Consider the following 22070-nt stretch of genomic DNA (forward strand, 5'->3'; position numbering starts at 1 on the left):
GCAAGGCGGAAGAACTTGGAAAGGAGAAGAAGAAGGCTGAATTTGAAGCTAGAGACTATCGTAAAAGATCGACGGGTAAAGCTCCGTTCTCAGCTGTAAAGAAGTTCAGGGAGGACACTAATAAGTCGAGGACGACTGCGGGAATTTCCGTCAGACCACGACCATCGACGGACTCCCGAGCTACTTCGGTAGCTAGTGTGGGCAATAATCGTCAAGAGAAACCTGGATGTCCCCAATGTGGAAGACGACACCTAGGTGAATGTTGGGGTAAGTCTATTAACAGGGCCTGTTACGGATGCGGTTCGAAGGACCACTTCATTAGAGATTGCACGGAGCTTGATGAGAAGAATAAGATTCAAGGTGCAAGACCTAGTGGAGTGACAACTAGAGGTAGACCACCGAGAATTTTAGGAGGTAGGGGTGGTAGTCAGAGAGGGGCCTCTGATACGGCTGTTCGAGCCGAGAACCGTACTCCTGCTAGAGCATATGCCATTCGCGCACGAGAGGAGGCATCCTCCCCTGACGTCATCACTGGTACCTTCACTCTCTTTGATACTAATGTGATTGCATTGATTGACCCTGGCTCTACTCATTCATATGTATGCGAAACCTTAGCATCCAGTAAGACTCTACCTGTTGAGTCTACTGAGTTCGTAATTCGAGTGTCAAACCCTTTGGGTCAATACGTACTTGTTGATAAAGTGTGTAAGAGATGCCCTCTAATAATCCGAGAATCCTGTTTTCCGGCCGATTTGATGCTTTTGCCGTTTGACGAATTTGATGTTATTCTTGGTTTGGATTGGTTGACCGCGCATGATGCGGTTGTGAATTGCAAAAGCAAGACTATTGATTTGAGGTGCGCAAATAATGAGATAATCCGAGTTGAGTCTACGGACTTAAGGGGGTTGCCAGCTGTAATATCAGCAATGTTGGCCCAGAAATATGTAAGAAAAGGGTGCGAAGCATACCTTGCGTATGTACTTGATGACAAAGAATTAGAAAAGAAACCCGAATCTGTGCCGGTGGTTTGTGAATACCCGGATGTTTTTCCTGAAGAGTTACCGGGTTTGCCACCTGTTCGGGAGATAGAGTTTGGTATTGAGCTTGTACCTGGAACTACGCCAATTTCGATAGCTCCGTATCGTATGGCACTAACCGAGTTAAAGGAATTGAAAGCTTAATTGCAAGAGTTGACGGATAGAGGTTTCGCTCGACCAAGTTTCTCACCTTGGGGTGCACCAGTATTGTTCGTGAGAAAGAAGGACGGAACCATGAGGTTGTGCATTGACTATCGTCAACTGAATAAAGTGACGATAAAGAATAAATATCCATTACCGCGTATTGATGATTTGTTTTATCAACTAAAGGGAGCCTCAGTGTTTTCAAAGATAGATTTGAGATCGGGTTATTATCAGTTGCGAATTCGAGATTCGGACGTACCCAAAACTGCTTTCAGAACGAGGTACGGTCACTACGAGTTCTTAGTGATGCCGTTCGGGCTCACTAATGCCCCTGCGGTATTTATGGATTTGATGAATCGGATCTTCAGACAGTATTTGGACCGGTTCGTAGTTGTGTTCATTGATGACATCTTAGTCTATTCAGGAGATGAGACCGAACATGCTGAGCACCTGAGGTTAGTGTTGCAAATTTTGCGGGATAAGAAGTTATATGATAAGTTCAGTAAGTGTGAGTTCTGGTTAAGAGAGGTTAGTTTCTTGGGTCATGTGGTATCCGCATCGGGTATTCAAGTTGACCCGAGCAAAATTTCAGCCATACTTAACTGGAAGCCTACGAGAAATGTTACCGAAGTTTCGAGCTTCCTGGGGCTCGCCAGTTATTACCGACGATTTGTAAAAGGTTTCTCGATGATAGCCACACCAATGACGAAGCTACTTCAAAAGGATTCTAAGTTCGAATGGACGGAGAAATGTCAGAAAAGCTTCGATCAACTGAAAACTCATTTGACTGAAGCTCCAATTTTAGTGCAACCCGAATCAGGCAAAGAGTTTGTCATTTATAGTGACGCATCCCTACTCGGATTGGGTTGCGTATTGATGCAAGAAGGTCGAGTTGTGGCCTATGCGTCGAGACAATTGAAGCCACACGAGAGAAATTATCCAACCCATGATCTCGACCTAGCCGCCATCGTATTTGCTTTGAAAATATGGCGACATTATTTGTTTGGCGAAAAGTGCCATGTATTTTCTGATCACAAAAGTCTCAAATATTTGATGACTCAAAGAGACTTAAATCTGCGACAAAGACGTTGGCTTGAGTTGTTGAAAGATTACGAGCTTGTCATTGATTACCACCCAGGAAAGGCTAATGTGGTTGCGGACGCCTTAAGCCAGAAATCGCTGTTTGTTTTACGAGCGATGAATGTGCACTTGTCTGTTCTACCCGACAATGTGTTAGTAGCTGAATTAAAGGCCAAACCATTATTGATTCATCAAATTCGTGAAGCTCAGAAAGTCGACGATGAATTGGTTGCAAAACGGGCTGAATGTATTCCGAATATGGAATCCGAATTTCAAATTGATGATGACGATTGTTTGAGGTTCAGAAGTCGGTTGTGTGTTCCAAGAAATTCAGAACTCATTTCGATGATTCTGAACGAAGCTCATTGTAGCCGAATGTCAATTCACCCGGGGAGTACGAAAATGTACAACGATTTGAAACGTCGGTTTTGGTGGCATGGTATGAAACGGGACATCTCCGACTTTGTTTCGAGATGTTTAATATGTCAACAAGTGAAAGCGGAACATCAAGTGCCTTCAGGATTACTTCAGCCGATCATGATACCCGAGTGGAAATGGGATCGAGTCACAATGGACTTTGTGTCCGGACTGCCATTGTCAGCAAGCAAGAAGGATGCGATTTGGGTTGTTGTTGATAGACTGACTAAGTCGGCTCACTTTATCCCCGTGCGTACGGATTTTTCATTGGATAAACTAGCCGAATTGTATGTTTCTCAGATTGTGAGATTACATGGAGTACCTATTTCTATCGTGTCGGATAGAGATCCGAGATTCACCTCGCGATTTTGGAAGAAATTGCAAGAAGCTTTGGGTACCAGGCTGCATTTTAGCATCGCTTTTCATCCACAAACCGATGGTCAATCCGAGCGGATAATTCAGATACTTGAGGATATGTTGAGATGTTGCATCCTCGAGTTTAGTGGTTCATGGGAACGGTATGTACCTTTGATTGAATTCGCTTACAACAATAGTTTTCAATCAAGTATTAAGATGGCACCTTACGAGGCTTTGTACGGTCGTAAATGCCGTACACCATTGTTTTGGACCGAGCTTGGTGAAAGTAAAATTTTCGGAATCGATTTGATTAAAGATGCCGAACAGAAAGTAAGGGTAATCCGTGAAAGTCTAAAGGCAGCCACGGATCGTCAGAAATCGTATGCGGATTTGAAACGAAAAGACATTGAATATCAGGTGGGAGATAAAGTGTTTCTTAAAGTTTCGCCATGGAAAAAGGTACTCAGATTTGGCCGAAAGGGCAAGTTGAGTCCGAGATTCATTGGGCCATACGAAATATCCGAACGAGTCGGTCCAGTTGCGTATCGATTGATTTTACCCCCTGAACTTGAAAAGATTCACGACGTCTTTCATGTTTCGATGCTTCGACGCTATAGATCTGATCCTTCGCACATAATCAGTCCGTCGGAGGTTGAAATTCAAGCCGATATGAGTTATGAAGAAGAGCCGATGCGTATCCTAGCTCGTGAAGTGAAGGGGTTGCGAAACAAAAGGGTTCCGTTAGCAAAGGTGTTATGGCTCAAACACGGGATGGAGGAAGCTACATGGGAAACCGAGAGCTCGATGAAAGAACGATACCCAAACCTATTTACCGGAAAAATTTTCGGGGACGAAAATTTCTTGAGTGGGGGAGAGTTGTGACAGCCCAAAATTGACCCTAGTCGGGAAGTGGTTTCGGGACCACAAAACCGAGTCATACTAATAATTAGCCATCATATTTGATGCTTATTATATGTATATATGCATGTGTGAAAATTTCATGCTTGAATTTTGTTAATTGTAAGTGAATTTTATTAAATAGGACTTATGTGAGAAAATTTAGAAATGTGCTAGGCAAATGTGAAGTGGCCTATTAATGCATGTTATGAAAATGATGGGTTTGCATGTCAAATTACCCAAAATTTGAGCTAGTGGCTGGCCATGCTATGGGTGGAAACATGTTGGGAACATGTTGGCTTAGTGTGTTATATTAGAAAGAATAAATAAAAGGGTTAGTAATTAAGTAATGAAAAGGGAGGGGTGATGAAAACAAAGTTGTCTCATCCATCCCCCCCCCCATTTGCCGTAACTAGACAAAAAAAAAGGAGAAAGAATGTGTTCATCTTCTTCTCCATCTTGCCAAAACCGAAACAAAAAGGAAAGAAATAGGGAAGTTTTCATTAAGGCAATTCAGCAACCCTTTTTCTAGTGGGAGCTCAAGGAGTTAAAGGAGGAGAATCAAGCAAAGGCAAAGAAAAGATCATCGAGTAGCCGAGTTGGAACCGTCTTACCCAACACAAAGTAAGTCATTAAGCATATAGTTTGTATTAATTTAAATGGTCATAACGTCTATGTAATGATGCTGAATGGAATGATAAATATATATATACATGTATGTATGTGGTGATGAAAGTGTTGAATGAGAAGAAAGAGGTGAGATGTATTGAGTTGTTGATCTCGGCACTAAGTGTGCGGGTATAAACTGTTATGATCATGAGATTGGCGCTAAGTGTGCGGGTTTAAATTGTACAGCACTAAGTGTGCGAGTTTGATTATATAGCACTAAGTGTGCGAGTTTGATTATATAGCACTAAGTGTGTGAGTTGATTATATAGCACTGAGTGTGCGGACTTAATATATATTTTTGAAACACTATGGACACTAAGTGTGCGACATTATTGAGTTGATCACGGACAGCGGATCGGGTAAGTACCTTGAGTTCATGGCCAATAGGCGCTATGTTTATAATTGGAGTTGAGCTTGGTAAGTTTGAACCTATGTGACAATTATAATTGAAGTCACGTACATAAGATTTATCGTGGAATAGGTGAAAAGTCGTTTAGATGTATGATTGTACCGAAAATAAAATGATGTATGAAAATGCCTCAAATATCCTATTGATTAGTATATGGAATGTGAATGCATGACTTGGTATGAGATTGAACCGATAGGTCTAAGGAACTATGGTATGGTTCGGTATGGATGGAGTAACTAGCCTCGTTCCATTTTGTTTCCTCTTGTGTAATGTTGTTAATGGATGGTAGTGCATTGCTTATGACTTACTGAGTTATATACTCACTCGGTGTTTCCTTGTCACCTATTTTAGGTTTCTTGGACTCGTCTCTTTTTGCGTGATCGGGCCGTCATTGGAGTCATCACACCGGCTAGCAAGTTTTGGTACTTTCTTCTTAGTCGGCTTAGGAGAACATTTCGGCATGTATAGGCTATTATGTTGTGTTGAACTTTGGTATGTAAACTTTTAGCCATGCGAAAATGGCATAAATGTCGGTTGGGTTTGGTTTTATAACGCTAGGTCGTAAGCCTTGGTAATTCGACTTTTCTTTTTATGCCATATGTCATGGTTGATTATTTTGGTGTTAAAATTCATGATATGGCAATAGTGTAGTAGGGGGATGTTTGACAATGATTAGCCTTTGGCATGGCTAGTCATGATCATAATTTGTGATATGTATGATGAATTACTAGTTAGATCAAGGAGAAATCACGAAATGGGCATAGTTGCTTTCGTAACAGATGCTGGCAGCAGCAGTGACGTGAGATTGAAAAATCACTAAAAATAGTAGGAGTGGAATTAATTGATGAATAAATTATGTAATCGAAGCTTGATTAGTCTATTTTCATATAGAAGTAACGATATGATCATATGGACAGTATGTTAAGAGATATTCAGGTTCTCGTGAGACAGGGCCAGAACGGTTTCTGGATTCCCTGTTCCGAATTTGGAAATTCATTATAAATTAACCAGAGATAATTAGGAGTCATGCCATATATGTACAAATTCCTCTCTGAGTCTAGTTTCTATAGAAACAAACGAAATCAGTATTGAAGCTCTGTGCAGGGAGATATCCAATTTTTAATGCGCAAGGGTCAGTGTAGTCGATCCCTGTAACATGGGAGACTTTGACTAATAAACTGTACTAATTGGCCCAACCAAAAATTCTACAAAAATTCTACCATATAGGTATATGAGTCTATTTCCACGAAAAATTTACGGAACTGGATTTCGAGTTTCAGAACTCAAGATATGATTTTTAAAGCGACTAGTATGCAGATTGGCAACTTGTCTGGGAAATGTCAAATAAGTGGTTTGAAGTCTGTTAACACCTCGTGTTCGACTCCGGCGACGGTCTCGGGTTCGGGGTGTTACACAATTAGTACAGTTTATTAGTTAAAGTATCCCCTATTTCAGGGTTCGACTACTCTGACCTTCCTGCATTACGACTTAGATATCTCCGTGTACAGGGCTTCAATACTTATGCCGTTTGTTTCTAATGAAACTAGACTCAAAAAGGAATCTGTACATATAAAGCATGACTTCTAATTATCACTAGTTAATTTATGGTGAATTTCCAAAGTCAGAACAGGGGATCCAGAAATTACTTTGGCCCTGTTTCACGAAAACTTAAACATCTCATAAAATACGGCTCATATGGTCGTTTTGTTTCTTTCATATGAAAATAGACTCATCAAGATTCGATTACATAATTTATTCATTATTTGATTCCATTTCTACTATTTTTAGTGATTTTTCAAACTCACATCACTGCTGCTGTTAGCATCTATTTTGAGGTAAATTTCACCTATTTCATAGTTTTCCATGAATCAACTAGTAATTTGACATACATTATTTCCAAGTATAATCACGATTAGCCATGACTTACGTAGCACCAATAGGACCATGATTGGCCATTCCAATGGCTAATCATTACCAAACATTTCCACACCACTTAATAACCATATCATAAGACCATATATACAAAATGATCATAATGTTATACTCAAAATATACAAGCCATTTTCGCATGGCTATACGAATATACATTACCAAAAGATACTTAATTAACAACAAGGGTCAGCCCTATACATGCCATTATAAAATTCAACTGAAGAGTACCAAAAAGTGGCTTAGATAGTGTGGATGACTTCGACTTTGACACCTTCGAGTCTGATAGCTGACGAACAAAATCTATAAAACAGAGAATTTAAGCAAAAGATTAAGCACTTCGATGCTTAGTAAGTTTTAAGTAATGAAATCATTTAAAAGAGTGGCATAATAATTTCAAAGTTTACTTGTTCCATCCTTTGGCCGAATATAAACCTAACTAAGGTATCATTTTTGTCATTCATATCATAAAGGTAAAGTCAATATATCCAATTTAAATTCAATCTATAGCCGAATCCTGTTCATCTCAAATTTCCATATCGATCTCATGCATATACACATATATCTCATATTTATGAAATTGAACTCTCTAATTTTGAACTCATGCATCATGATCAGATCATAAACATTTGAATGATTTAACAATGGTCTAAGCATACCTACCAAACTTCGTAGTCATAGTTTAAAATCAATTGTATTCTCAACGAGAGTAAATTACTTACCTGGTTATCTTACGGTAAGTAGCACAGGGGTTTAAAATTGTTTCCACATGTACTATATGATTTCTCGTGCGAACACTTATGGGTTTTCAACCTCAAATATTATGCCGGCACAACCACCCTTCGGAATCAAGCACGATTCTTAACACTGGCTCAAAGCCCTTCGAGACCAAGCTCGGATTAGGCCACTGGCTCGAAGGCCCTTGGGAACTAAGTCCGGTTATGACACTGGCTCAAAAGCCCTTCGAAACTAAGTTCGGTTATTAGCACTGGCTCAAAAGCCCTTCGAAATTAAGTTCGGTTATTAGCACTGGCTCAAAAGCCCTTCGAACCCAAGCTCAGATTTACACCCCGATTAACATTCACACATATATGCATACATATCTATATATCATATCGCATTTGAATATCATTCCTGATACTCGAATGCGATTACAGTATGTTTACTAACCATACATCGTTCGATTCATTAGTCCTAAACAAATAACGTGATCCCGTTTCGTTAATCCACAAGATTTCTGTAACCAAACGGCTACAAGTAAATACTTTACTTTTTTATTTTGTCATGTAATTCAAGTAGAATCATTAGGTCACAAGTTAATTATTATGCTCATAGATAAATAATTGCCTTATCAAATCATAAACTAAGTTTCATTACTCAACGACTTACCTCGGTAAATTCGAATGGTTGCGGATAGGCTACTCGACTGCTTTCTCTTTTCCTTTATCTGATTTAGACCCTCTATGCTCTTGAGCTTAATAAAACAAATAAATTTATTCAATTACTTGTCCAACTTTACTATATACGAATACCTATTTATTAAGATTTATTTCAAACTAAATAATAGGCAACCGATCATATATTTTTCCCATAGTGATATTCAAATATTATAGCCAAAGAATCACAACTATCGAATGTTTAACTATGATCGGACATGTGATATTACCCGAATGTCCTAAGCTAATTACCGAACCCATTGCCTCAATTCATGGACATATCGAATAGAGTAATCCTTACTTGAACTATTAGCCAACTTTATCAAATGAACAATTATACTTAAAATACCACATATATATATCTACATAGGTGCATAGATACGGATACCATGTTACCAACAATTATTTTCTAGCTTAGTAGCCGAACCAATATATAAACTCATAAGCTAAGCGGTTCGTCAATATTATCTATATATATCCAATTCATTTCTTATCCAACCAACTAGTTAAGTTAAAGTCATGACATATTATCAATAACCTTACCGTTACCAAGCATGCTTATTATTTACTATATCCAAACCAATTTACAAGCTAATTCATACAGTCAAACGAATCAATAATAAACTACAACCTAGTCATATCTACCCGTCACATTTACTCTACTTAAACCGAATAAGCATGTACATAAAGTCCTTGGCCGAACTTCACTAAACACAAGTCAACCATAATCTTAATATTTATCTTATGCATAACCTTATTTACCATCCAATAATCATTAAAAAAAATATCAAACTCTTAATATTTATGTACAAAGCCGAATCTTAATATGATCCAACCTCAAACTCATTCATTTCAATCACTCACATGGTATTTGTTCAATTCATTAAGCAAATCTATGTTTGGCTATTATACTCATGAGTGTTAAAATTTATAATTTGACTAACTTAAACCCTTCTCTTCAACAAATTTTCATACAACATAAAGATCATAACCCAAGCTCATCATTTAATAACCAAAACCGAATGCTCAAACCATCACCAAAATTTCAAATTTTGACATGGGCTATGTAAGAAATTTGCTAATTAACTAGAAACAAGCTTAAAATTTTAAAATCTAACACAATTAACTAACCTTCCTTGAGCTTAAAGTGACCGAAATCTTTCCTTCTTTCTTTCTTCAATTCGGCCAAGAAGAACCAAAAAGAATGAAGCTTTGTTTTTATCACCTTTATTATTATTATTATTACTTAACAAAATTCAATTATACAACCATTAACTAATTACTTACATCTATTTTAATATAAATTCCTCATCATGGCCGGCCACTATAACTAAAAAGGGTTATTTGACATGCAAGTACAATTATTTTATAACATGCATAAATAGGCCACTTTACATTTGCCTAGCACATTTCTAAATTTCCTCACATAAGTCCTTTCTAATAAATTTCACATACAAATAAAGAAATTAAAGTATGAAACTTTCACACATGCACTTTCAAATATATTAAGCATTAAATATGACGATTAATTATTTTTTTACGACTCGGTTTTGTGGTCTCGAAACCACTTTTCGACTAAGGTCAAATTAGGGCTGTCACAGTTCGCAAGCGTATGAGTCAAATTGTAATATAGTAAAGTTTATAATGAAACACTAGTAAGCATTCCAAGGATCGTACGTAAGGGATTGTAGATTGGAGAAATTAATATTAAATTAATAATATAAAATAATTACTAATCTAGTTGAGTCACGAATTAGTAGTGTTAATCCAAATTGAGATTTTAATTAAAACTAATTAAATTAACTAACCTAATGGAATTTCCTATTCCTAGTGTTAACAATGCGAGCCTCTAACCTATGATCGATTAAATCCCTAATTAATAAACAAAAGATTAACTAATTCTAGAATTCAAGTTTTAAAATGAACTAACTATTATTGAACTAGTATTGCCTCTCGGCTTCTACCAATTAATTAATCGGGGGATACTCGCTTATTTCAAGACCTCACTTTCTTAGCCAAGATAAACCACAATTTACTCGATTCAACTTATCTCACGATCTCGTCTCCCTTATGATAACTTCCTAGGGTTGTCAAGCCTAAGGTTTAGGAATGATAATCTATACCAACTACTCCTATTATGAACCCTTATTCTTTTTTCAATTAATCGGCTTAATTTATTAATTGGTTCAATAACTGAATCATGCAAGATAAGAATAAAGCATAAGATTTATTCTAATTTTCATACGAATATTAGTTGATCAGGCTAACGAAATATAAATAAAAGAGTTGAGAGAATGCTCATGAATATTTATTAAGGTGCGAATCTGGAACAATCTCTACTCTCAGTTGTTTTCACATCAGAATGGGATAAGTTCTGGTTACATGAACATGAAAAGAAAATAAAATTGTCTACCTAAGTCTACTTACCATTCTGGTGACCCTAACGCGTCTATATATAGGCTACAAGTTGCTTGGTGACCACTAAACCTAGATACACTTTGGGATTCTAATAAATAAAATATTCTAATAAAGCTAGGGTCCAAATAAGGAAATTTCCCAAAAGTGTTGTCCAAGGGAATTAGCTTCATTTTGGTTCGCCATCATCTCCACACCAAGGAAGTGTAGCACCCTTAACCCGTAACCGTCGCTGAAATAGGTTAAGAGGCATTACCGGACTTGTAACTCAATTCAGAACAATCATTTATCAAATGTCATCTCATTTTAGTAACTATCATCCATCCATATTCAATATTTACCTAAAACATGCATACAAAGCTTAAATCATGCATTCGGCACTAAATCAATAACATATAAAAATTTTAGGAACTTAGAAAATTTTTCAACTTTTCAAGTGTCACACACCCGTCTGAACAGGCCATGTGTCTCACACGGTTACCAAACACGCTCATGTCATAGGTCGTGTGAAAACAGGTCATACATACTAACTTGTACCACAAGGCTGAGGACACGCCCGTGTGCCAGGCCGTGGGAAAATTAGGGAGGTTATTGACTTGGGTCACACGGCCAGTCACACGCCTATGTGCCAGCCTGTGTACCATACACGGCCAATAGACACGTTCGTGTGTCTAGGCCGTGTCAAACCTATTGGATATACTGACTTTAATTCGAAAGGGTACCCAAGGGGACACACGGCTGTACAGCATGACCATGTGTCACACACAGCTAAGACACACACCCGTGTCCTTGCCCATGTGGACAAAAATAGGCTATTTGCAAAGCCATTTTGCCAGCTTATAAACAAAAGAATTTACAGGCACAATTGGCCACATTTTTACAGCTTAATAAACAGCCAAAATAATTATTTCAATACATATTATAAGCCATATCAAAACCTACCAATTTCATATCCAAATACCTATTTAACAACATGCATAATCCATTCATTTAACATCAACATATCAAGACTTCACTTGCATAATTTCATTCCATCATTCCTTGCCAAAAAACATCATAATTGAACACTTCAATTCAACCAAAACATAACATCAAAATAAGCCAAATCACATGGCTTACCTATACACAATAATATACCAAAGTCATAATATCAAATAACATAACTAACATCTTTCAAAATTGTAACACCCCGAATTTGGGCATAGAAGTATTGGGCCTTGAGTGGGGGTCCGTAAGGAGGTTGTATATAGGTATTTAATTGTGCAATGAAATGAATCAATTAAATGTTTACTTTAGTGGTTAATGGCTTTGAGAAGTGCTGGAGAAATCTTGGGTTCAAACTTAGGCTTTAGCAAAAATTTTGGTATTAAGAGAAAAAAACCTGGATGCTTGGATGAGGGCTTTTAAATTATTGTGTTAAATAAATAACACAAGGAAGCTTGTAGTCTAGTGGTTGTGGCGTCATTAAGGTTGTATGGGAGCCTGGGTTCAAGCCTTGGCTCTTGCAATTTATTTTTTAAGGGAACCTGGACTTTGGCCTTTAGACCTTATAATTAATTGGGGATAAAATATGACACAAAAAGCCTTGTGGCTTAGTGGCAAGTAGCGTATAGAGCATCTGAGGGGAGGCATGGGTTCGAATCCCATGGCAAGCAAGGAGCATTTATTTTTCTAACAGGGGGCGGCAAGAGTTTGTGTTGAATTTAAACTCTGATGTTGGAGGGATCCCACATCGGGAAGCTAACATAAGAGTGGATGCGAAGCTGGCTTTAAATAGAGGGAACCATGAGGAGAGTAAAGGTACCTTTCTTTGCTGATCCCTTTCGCTGTATGGCGTGCTCGTTTGGGTTGGGCGTCGGCTAAGAGTGCTCGGAGCGTGGATTAACTCCAGTCTCCTATCAGGTGTGGATTTCTCACTACTCTAGCTGTAGGATGGCTACTTCGGGCCGCGATGGGCCGAAAGGGGCTATATGGGCCCAATGGGCCTACGGGCCCAATTGGATAAGTTGTTTGATTGTGTAGTAAATATTGGACTAGGCTAGGTGAATCTCATATTTGTGGCTAGATTTGGGCTAAAAGGGCCACACGAGCGTGAGGCCCATTTGGGCTGAGAATGGGCTTTAGGGCCATTCGTATTGTTATCCCTGTTTAGAATACTTTAGTTTACCAAATTACAGAAATGCCCTCGAATTGTAAAATTACCAAAGTACCCTCGATTTATAGAATTACTGTTTTACCCTTGATTTACAAAATTACTGTTTTACCCTCGATTGTGAAATTACCGTTTTACCCTCGATTGTGGAATTACTGAAATACCCCTATAGGGTAGAATTACCAAAATACCCCTAGTTTGTAAAATTACCAAAGTACCACTGGTTTGTGAAATTACCGAAATACCCTCAATTTGAAAAATTACCAAAACACCCCTGATTTATAAAATTACAGAAATACCCTTGACTTTCTAAAAATTATAGAAATACCATTGGTTTACAAAATTACTAAAATACCCTTGGTTTGTAGATTTACCAAAACACCCTTGTAGGATGAAATGACTAAAATACCCCTAATAGGTAAAAAGACCGTAAAGCCCCTATAGGTTAAAGTGACCGTAATACCCTTATATGGTAAAATGACGAATATGCCCTTATGTTCCGTATGACTGATGTACTTAGGATTTACATATATTGATATTGGATTAGTTAAGTTTGAGTGACAGGTGGTGGTTATCGTAGGTGATTGATTATGGAAACGTTTCAACTTTAACCTATAACAAGTGTGTACTAACCCTCGTAGTAGCTTAGATTAATATTTGTTGAGAAGCCAAAATGCTAAAATACTGGCATTTCGGGAACTTATAATGTTGTGTGTGGGTATAGATGCGATAAATACGATAAAATCGGTGTTTGGATCGATGGAACGGGTAAGAACTCAATTTTGTGCACGATGGTAAGTTGGGCCTCAATGGGCAAGAATTGGGCCAAATGGGCTTTTGGGCCCATTTGGGTAAAATTGATAGAAAATGGAATTTGGAAAAGTTGCATGTTAACACGGTTAGTATTGTTGTAAAATTTGGGTTAAGCAGGCTTAGTGGGCTAAATCAACATTCGTAGGGCCCATTAGGGGTTTTGGGCCCAAAAGCCCGAATTTGATAAGTGGGTTAAAGATCATTGTTTAAACACTCGAAAATATTTACAATTGTAATGAACATGGAAAACCCTGATTTTTGGTAAAATTACGAAAATACCCTTATAATATGAAAAATGATTGTTTTGCCCTTGTGGGCAATGACTGGCTTGGACTGTGTGGTTGACAGATTTGATTGTGAATATATGTTGGTGATATGAATGAATTGACTGTGATTGTTTGATTCAAATATGGGCATGACATTCTACATACATGACATATTGCATGGGATATGGGTTATATTGATGGAGGAAGTGCTAAAAGGGCTCTGCCCCAGCTTACCGAAAAGGGCTTTGCCCCAGTTTATCAGAAAGGGCTTTGCCCCAGTTATTAAAAGAGGCTAGGCCTCCAGTTATATGATAAAGCAGCTATGCTGCCAGTGGAGATTTTGGTTGGGTGGGTTGAGTTATTCCCCACATGGAGAGCTTGGTTGGTACGGGTGGAGAGTAGCGGATGGTAGGTCGAGTAGTCTCCCCAAATGGGCTTGCATACATTCATTGACATTACATGTGATATTGAAATGGGCTTGCATACATCCATTGACATTACATGTGATATTGAAATGAGCCTAAGGGCCATACCGCTTACAGTAAAGGCTTCGGCCAGTGATATGATTTATGAAAAGGCTTCGGCCTAGTGATATGATTTATGAAAAGGCTTCGGCCCAGTATATGTCAAGACTGAATTAGGGCTTAGGCCCATATTGCTACTATTTAAGGGCTAAGGCCCAGATTGTACTGTTATTGAATAGGGCTTTAGCCCAGATTGTACTGACACTGTGTTATTCACTGTTTGTTTTTTTTGTTGGGGATTACACACTGAGTTTTCGTAAACTCACCACGTTTCTAACTGTGCAGGTAACCCCTAAGCTTAGATGGTTTAGAGCTGCGAGGGATTCGGAGGTGGCCACACTACTATTTTTGTTTTTCTTAATTGCAATAAGTAACCGGTTTATTTTTTTTATAAGTTTTATCTTAATTAATATTATTATTTGGTTTTAGGTTGCAATAAGGCCATTTTAATTATTTTTCTGGGATTATTTTATTTTATACCCTATATTTTACTGATAGTAATTCAAATGGGCTAGACTTAGGATGCGTTTTCGAAACGATACTTGTTTTCAGAATAACACAACGTCACAAATATTCAATTTATCAAAGATATCTACTCAAAGAAATTTCAACTCGTTATAACCTAGTGTGGCAATGGTTGTGGGCATGTCTAGGATTGGATCCAATCGAAGAGCTTGGTACTTAAGCAGCCTTTATGGCTCACCTCATCTGTTACGGATTCCTACCTGGTGCCCAGCTTCCATTCACTTTGTTAAGCTTAACAAAAGTTGGTTTTAAAGCGCTAAAACGAAGACGTCGGATTCGGCCATAACGTCTAGGCCGGGTTTGGGGTGTTACAAAAATAGCCTATACATGCCATATTTACAAATATCCACAAGATTAAAAGTACCAATTGGAAATTGGATAGTGTGATGTGTAACTCCGACTTGTCCAGAACGAGCGAGCAACGAGCCTCTATAAAGCATAGAAAAGAAACAGAGTAAGCTTTATAACTTAGTAAGCCTGTATAATTAAGAATAAAACTTACCATTTATACATAATCAAAGAAATACAAAAATGCAACCAATTCAATTATCCAACACCTAATCACAAGTATTCATCACATGTTAGTCATTTTACAAATACATCAAATCATCCATTTATACAATACTTTGTATCATTTCAAAGTCACATATCATATATAATATTATAACTTGTAACTTATTTGTATAAGCAGCATTTATGCCCATTGAACTTATTAGAACTTCAAAGGATACTCGAGTGAACATCATCAGTAATCCGTCAATTCATTATCATATATGCTCTTTAGATCCATGATCAGTAAGCTTCTCCTGAGCTGATGAACAGTAAGCTCTAATGAGCTGAAACGGTAAGCTTTATCGAGCTGAACAGTAAGCTCATACGAGCTGAAACGGTAAGCTCCAATAAGCTAAAAACAGTAAGCTCTTACGAGCTGATATATTGGTAAGCTCATACGAGCTGTGGTGAGTCCGCAACAAATGCAGGAGCTCGACCAAAACAGTAATCCCAGTAACATGTCACTAGTATCCAATGAATTTCTATAGTTCAAACAGGGCTCTATAACATATACATTATATCAATAAAGCATTCATACTTCAAGTATTTCAATATTACATATTCATTTCAATAATTACGAGTATAGAAAATTTCAATTCAAATTATACGAACTTACCTCGTATCCTCGAATAAAACTATCGACTATTCGTCCACTTTTTGTTTTCCCCGATCTAGTTCCGATATTTGCTTATCTTGATCTATATAATACCAAATAACTCATTTAAACTTTCATTCAATCCAATTTAGCCTAAAACATTCATTTTGGCTAATTTATAAATTTACCCCTAGACTTTTGACTACTTTGCAATTTTGTCCTTAACACATAAAAATACAAAATTACACAATTAGGCCATAACCTTTAGTAGCCGAATTTCTTATATACTACTAGCAACCCATATCTTTCATTATTTCATACTTTTAACCACCTAATTTTACACATTTCTGAATTAAATCCCTATTTGACATTTTTGTCAAAAATCACTTTACAAAACTAGTTTAACTATTAACAAATATTCAAAATTCATCCTCAAACATCAAATAACTCAAATATTCAACAATGGCACTTCACAAAATCATGAAAAAATTCAAAAATTAAGGCATGGGCTTACTAGAGTACAAAGCAACGATCTCAAAAATGTAAAAATCATTAAAAATCGACCCAAAAACATACCTTAATCTAGCCCTCAAAGTAGCCGAATATTCAAACTTGTTTTATAGCTTTCTCAAGCTTTCATTTCGGTGGAAAAGATGAACATTTGCATGCATTAGCAAATTTTGTTTTAGTTAATAAATCCTAATAGCCATTTTACTATTTTAACCTTTGTAATTATACATAAAAACAACCTATAAGATGTCCAAGATTGTCCACTTACATTATAAATGAACTAATTACATAATAAGGACTTCCATATTAATAACCATAGCTATTTAATACTTTTAAACAATAGAACTCAACTTTTACGCGTTATGCGATTTAGTCCTTTTTACCGAATTAAGTATTTAAACCATAAAATTTATTAACGAAACTTTTACATAATTAATCTATCATGATGAGACCTTATTAAAATAATAAAATAAATATTTTTTCTTAGAATTTGTGGTCCAAAAACCACTATTTTGATTTGACCTAAAAACGTGCTGTTACAAGAAGAGCTTGTTGGGACATTGCCTCATTGGGATGTGGAAGCCTTCCTTGTTAGGACATCATGCGTTACTTTTTCGTGGGATTTTTTTTGGTGTCATGTCGCACCACAAGATGCTTGTGTCATGCCACGACTTTCATTCCTTCTAATACTAGGCCTAAAATGACTTTCTGCACACTTAATTAACTTACTAGAAATTCTTAAGGCTCGAGTCAGCCTTACGAGTTATCTAAATGGTAGAAAATGCGTAAAAATGCTTAATTTATTAATATTTTATTCCTAACCTATGAATACAAAAATGAAATAATTAATTATAAAATGCCAAGAAACAAGTTCGTTAATTGTAGAAATCACATAAAATAACTACTACAATTGACGTCGGGTCAGCATGAATCAGATTATGTGAGGTAACAATAATATTTCTATACTGAAACAGTTTAATCATATTAATCCTAGGGTTATGCAAGGTAATAAAGTTATTTCGATAATATTACTATTTTGACCTAATTTCATCATAAAAAGATCGAACATGCACCATTCAAATATCGTGTCAATTAATTACAATTTGGATATGATTTAATAATTAATTCAATTTCATCTCTACATTTACAGTGTATGAATAACATGTTCATGATTTTATCTAAATGAATAAATAAATCAAATACACAAAACACCTTTTAACATAATTAAATAATCTAAGCTATGAAATTTAAACCATTCTAACACCAACAAAGTTAAGCAACCATGATTATATGAAAAGCAAAAAACTTAGTTGCAATCATGTTTCTTGAATTGAAAAAAATAAAAGATTGAAATGATAAGAAATGCTAAGCCGTTTTTTGTGGTTCTCTGAGGCAGAACTCACTTTTCTCTTCCTTTGTTTATGGCTGAATGGGGCTTCTTTCAAAGCCTTGCAAACACTCTTGAAGAAATGGAAAAAGAAATAAAAGAGAGAAGAGATGGTGAGTGAGAGATGAATGAAATGGAGAACAAATGTGTCTATATTTATAATAGTGAGGAGCCCCTTGATTTTGCTAAAACTAGAATAAAAATTCCGCTCTTCTCTCTCATGCATGGTTGACCCCCTATGTTGGGAAAGGAAGGTTGATGACTTTGCTAAAAATAGCTAGCTCATGCTTAATTGAAGGTAAGGTGTTGAATGATCACATGGAAAAGTTGTTGTGGTTGTTTTGTAATATTTTGAAAAGTCTTGGATGCCTTAATTAATTATTTTATGGATGGTTGGATTTCTCATAGCTGAATCGGGGTCTTTCCTCCTTTAGTGGATGGTTTGGGCTTCAAATTTAGTAGCAAGCTAGTCCACTTTAGTAATCCAATTGCAAGCTGGGTCAAAATTAATTTGAGAGTCCAATAGATAAAACATGCAACTTGAGTACATATAACACTCAATTATTTACAAATACTAATATGCTAACAAAAATATGTACTGAATACCTTTCTTTAACAAATGTGGGGTAAGTTTTTCCCAATTAAATTTTATTTCCCTTGATTAAACTAAGTAGTAATCCTATTTTAATTATGCCTTCATATATTGAACCCAATAATTCCTTTCAACTAGTTTAGTCAACACATAAATCTAAATAAATTGGTCTTTCATATGGTTGTAACGTGGCTTGGGTCAAGGTAGGAAAAAGATAGATAATTTTTAGGCTAAAACCTTAGACTCAGCTTAGTTGCACCTTCCAAATGAAATTATCCCTAAGAACACCAACTATTTTGAGTGTACATATGCTCACTCTACATCTTTTTTCAACATGTGAATCTTTTTAGCAATCACTATTACTTTCATGAGCATACAACTCATCATTCGTGTAAGACCCTGTCTGGGATAGTGACATCAATTTTTGATTACATGTAAGACCACATCTGGGACGTTGGCATTGTATATGCTTTTTGAGCTATCCGCGTATCCTTATGTTTCTGAATGGTTCAAATGGGCATTCTGAGAAAAATGAATGAATAAGTGAATATATATCTGATTCAGGTACATTCAAATTGTGTAATATATTTGAAAATGAAAGGTAAGTATATATGCAAATGATGATTTATGATTGAAGTATATGAATATGAGGTTTGTGTTGGTATTTGGCTCCAAAGTATAAGTAAATTGATGATGTTTATATGCTTTAAATGATAAGTTTAATTGTATATGGCTTACTAAGCTTTTGAAAGCTTACTTTGTATGTGTTTGCATTGTTTTATAGATATCGAAGCCACTGTGAGCTCAGGGATCGTCGAGGATCGTCACCACACTATCAAACCTTATTTGGGTACTTTGAAAATGTATATATTAAAGTATAGCATGTATAGGCTAGAAGTGTTTTGATTATGTTTTGTGATTGTATATATATATAGCCATGTGATATGGCTTGGTATGGATGTGATTATGATATGGTTTTGGTATATGAATTATGAGGTAATATTATATATTTTCTATGTTTATGTATGAATATAAGAAATGGTAAGATTGGTAAACTTTTGGCATGTGTTAGCTATGCTTATTCATAAGTTTTGGTCATGAAATTGAAATATATGTTTGGTATGATTTTATTTTAGATTTGTTATGATTTGGTTGATGTAATGAGATGGAAATTTGGGTGGCAATGTTATGTCATGAATGGATTATGTTTTGGATGTGAATTGTTCATAAAATGTTGTGCAAATATGTTTGGTTTGTGCTTTTAGGTTTGACCCAATTGGGGTGGCAAGTTGGATATTTAAATTGCCTATTTTTGTCCACACGGGCAGAGACACGGGCGTGTGTCTCAGCCATGTGCGACACATGGCTATGTTGCACTGTCGTGTGTGCCCTAGGGTACTTATAATTGTAAGTCAGGCTCGAGCACAGCCAGGGCACACGGGCGTGTGGCTAGCCGTGTAGCCCAAGTCAATTTTGACCACGGCCAAGGCACACGGGAGTGTCTTGTGGCCGTGTGAGAAAGTCAGTAGGTATGCCCTATTTTGACACGGCCTAGACACACGAGCGTGTCTAATGCTGTGTAAGGCACACAGCCTGTTCACACGGGCATGTGACCTGTGCTTTTTTGAAAAATGTTTAAGTTATAAAAATTTTTTTTGTATGTGTTCGGTTGAGTCTCGACCCCTTTCTAAATCATGTTTAAGGTCTTGATGACCTATATAAGGGACTCCATATTGATGTTGATCTCTGATGCTTTGACTATTATGAAATGAAAGTTAAATATTTCGATTTGTCTGGTGATGCCTTTAGCCTTTAACCCTAGTCCGGCGACGGATACGGGTTAGGGGTGTTACAGTTGTGCTAAGTGATAGCACAGGTAAGTACTCAAAACCCATGGACTTGTGATAAGAATGAAAATGAACGAGTGATACTTATGAGAGTAATTTCATGAAAATCTTGTGATGGTATCATTATATTGTACTAAAACAGTTTGGACAGCGACAGTAGTCCTACTTTGAAAATCCACCAAAAATTGTGGAAATCGAATTAGAGACTGAATAATATATGAAATTAAAGCTTATTGAGTGTAGTTTTACATAGACAAAATGGTGTAAGTAAAAGAATTTCATATTATGCGATATTTGAATTTTTGTGAGACAAGGCAGTGTCATTTTGGTACAAATTGTATTACAATAATAATAGGTTATAAATTACATTCAAAAAATACTTAATGAGTCTATTTTCAAGGGAAATAGACGGGAGAATCATCCGATTCCCGTACCATGAGATAAATAATTTTTAGTGAAGAAAGGTCAAAGCTGTCAAACTACAAAATAGGGGAGATTTTGAATAATAAACTGTACTTATTGGCTAGAACAAAAATTCTAAAAATTTAAAGGTAAGAAGATATGTGAGTCTAGTTTCTGGGAAAATTAGCGGTTCTCAATCTGGAGTCACGTAGCTCCGGATATAAATATTTTAGTGACCGTGACTCGAGAAAACAACTTAACTGGACTTTGAATAAGTAGAGAGGAATTGAAAAATAGCATGTTAATACACTGCTTATTATTTTTCATGCGAGCTTACTAAGCGTAAAGTTTACTAAGCATAAAGTTTACTCCCTCCTTTCCATTTCTTTTAGTGTTGTCAGGTCAGCTCGGGGTTGGAGATCATTGGAGGCAGCATCACACTATCAAGCCAACACCTTTGGAATATTGTTACATATGTTAGAATCATCAAGTGAGTGGCATGTATAGGGACCTAGTTCTATGACATGTGTTCTTATGATTTGGCCAAATGTATTGGCCCATTTTAAGCTATTGTATATGGCCTTGAGATGTAGCTCATATTGATTACGGCTTGTTTTAAACTAAAAAATATATAAGATTTTTCCTATATAAATTAGCACCTTTTTACTTAAATTTGTTGTTAAAACCAAGTAATTGTTTAATAAATTAATGAAATATGTGAAAATATGAAAACATGACATAGAAATTATTAAAATGTGATTTTATGCTTTATTATATAGTTTTCATGCATATAATGGCTTATTTTATATTAAATTGAGCATATTATATTTTTATGACATAAAGTGGGCCATGCATGATTAAATTAAATAATAAAATATAAAATTATATTTAATAATTCATTTTAAAATATTTCATTAATAATTTGGGTTTTAAATTAACTTAATTAAGTTGGTAAAATTTAATTCTCTGGTCCTCTAACTTAGTGGTTTATTTTTGGAAGGTCTGAGAGCTATGGAGGGCCAAGTAAACCCAAAATTCGGTTGAATATGGAGGTTCGTAAACCATCTTTTGGTTTAATTACACAAGGTCCTTGAAGAGTTGAAGAAATTAGAGAT

Source organism: Gossypium hirsutum, chromosome A06 (assembly GCF_007990345.1).
Source record: "Gossypium hirsutum isolate 1008001.06 chromosome A06, Gossypium_hirsutum_v2.1, whole genome shotgun sequence".
NCBI classification, from domain to species: Eukaryota; Viridiplantae; Streptophyta; class Magnoliopsida; order Malvales; family Malvaceae; genus Gossypium; species Gossypium hirsutum.